This window comes from Xylocopa sonorina, unplaced genomic scaffold (assembly GCF_050948175.1).
Source record: "Xylocopa sonorina isolate GNS202 unplaced genomic scaffold, iyXylSono1_principal scaffold0051, whole genome shotgun sequence".
In the NCBI taxonomy this organism is placed as follows: Eukaryota; Metazoa; Arthropoda; class Insecta; order Hymenoptera; family Apidae; genus Xylocopa; species Xylocopa sonorina.
Window position 1 is genome coordinate 16,937 of NW_027490122.1, and position 2,117 is coordinate 19,053.

A 2,117-nucleotide genomic window follows, 5' to 3' on the forward strand; every position below is an offset into this window, starting at 1 on the left:
ACTTCGCAAGTCATATTATATCTTACCATGAAACATAGAAATGAGATGCGATATCGCGTTTTAAGAAGCATTAGAACCCTATTGCTACGATAGGTAGACATCTGCAAACGCTATATCCTTGCAAGGAAGTGTCGCATTTACATTCATTTGAGAAGTGTAGACGAGGAATACATAACACTTCGCAAATCATATTATATCTTACCATGAAACATAGAAATGAGATGCGATATCGCGTTTTAAGGAGCATTAGAACTCTATGGCTACGATACCTAGACATCTGCAAACGCTATTTCCTAGCAAGGAAGTGTCGCATTTACATTCATTTGAAGAGTAGACGAGGAATACATAACACTTCGCAAGTCATATTATATCTTACCATGAAACATAGAAATGAGATGCGATATCGCGTTTTAAGAAGCATTAGAACCCTATTGCTACGATAGGTAGACATCTGCAAACGCTATATCCTTGCAAGGAAGTGTCGCATTTACATTCAATTGAAGTGTAGACGAGGAATACATAACACTTCGCAAATCATATTATATCTTACCATGAAACATAGAAATGAGATGCGATATCGCGTTTTAAGGAGCATTAGAACTCTATCGCTACGATACCTAGACATCTGCAGACGCTATTTCCTAGCAAGGAAGTGTCGCATTTACATTCATTTGAAGAGTAGACGAGGAATACATAACACTTCGCAAATCATATTATATCTTACCATGAAACATAGAAATGAGATGCGATATCGCGTTTTAAGGAGCATTAGAACTCTATCGCTACGATACCTAGACATCTGCAGACGCTATTTCCTAGCAAGGAAGTGTCGCATTTACATTCATTTGAGGAGTAGACGAGGAATACATAACACTTCGCAAATCATATTATATCTTACCATGAAACATAGAAATGAGATGCGATATCGCGTTTTAAGAAGCATTAGAACGCTATCGCTACGATACCTAGACATCTCCAGACGCAATTTCCTAGCAAGGAAGTGCCGCATTCACATTCATTTGAAGTGAAGACGAGGAATACATAACACTTCGCAAATCATATTATATCTTACCATGAAACATAGAAATGAGATGCGATATCGCGTTTTAAGAATCATAAGAACACTATTGCTACGATACGTAGACATCTGCAAACGCTATTTCCTATCAAGGAAGTGTCGCATTCACATTCATTTGAAGTGTAGACGAGGAATACATAACACTTCGCAAATCATATTATATCTTACCATGAAACATAGAAATGAGATGCGATATCGCGTTTTAAGGAGCATTAGAACTCTATGGCTACGATACCTAGACATCTGCAGACGCTATTTCCTAGCAAGGAAGTGTCGCATTTACATTCATTTGAAGAGTAGACGAGGAATACATAACACTTCGCAAGTCATATTATATCTTACCATGAAACATAGAAATGAGATGCGATATCGCGTTTTAAGAAGCATTAGAACCCTATTGCTACGATAGGTAGACATCTGCAAACGCTATATCCTTGCAAGGAAGTGTCGCATTTACATTCATTTGAAGTGTAGATGAGGAATACATAACACTTCGCAAATCATATTATATCTTACCATGAAACATAGAAATGAGATGCGATATCGCGTTTTAAGGAGCATTAGAACTCTATCGCTACGATACCTAGATATCTGCAGACGCTATTTCCTAGCAAGGAAGTGTCGCATTTACATTCATTTGAAGAGTAGACGAGGAATACATAACACTTCGCAAATCATATTATATCTTACCATGAAACATAGAAATGAGATGCGATATCGCGTTTTAAGGAGCATTAGAACTCTATCGCTACGATACCTAGACATCTGCAGACGCTATTTCCTAGCAAGGAAGTGTCGCATTTACATTCATTTGAAGAGTAGACGAGGAATACATAACACTTCGCAAATCATATTATATCTTGCCATGAAACATAGAAATGAGATGCGATATCGCGTTTTAAGGAGCATTAGAACGCTATCGCTACGATACCTAGACATCTCCAGACGCAATTTCCTAGCAAGGAAGTGCCGCATTCACATTCATTTGAAGTGAAGACGAGGAATACATAACACTTCGCAAATCATATTATATCTTACC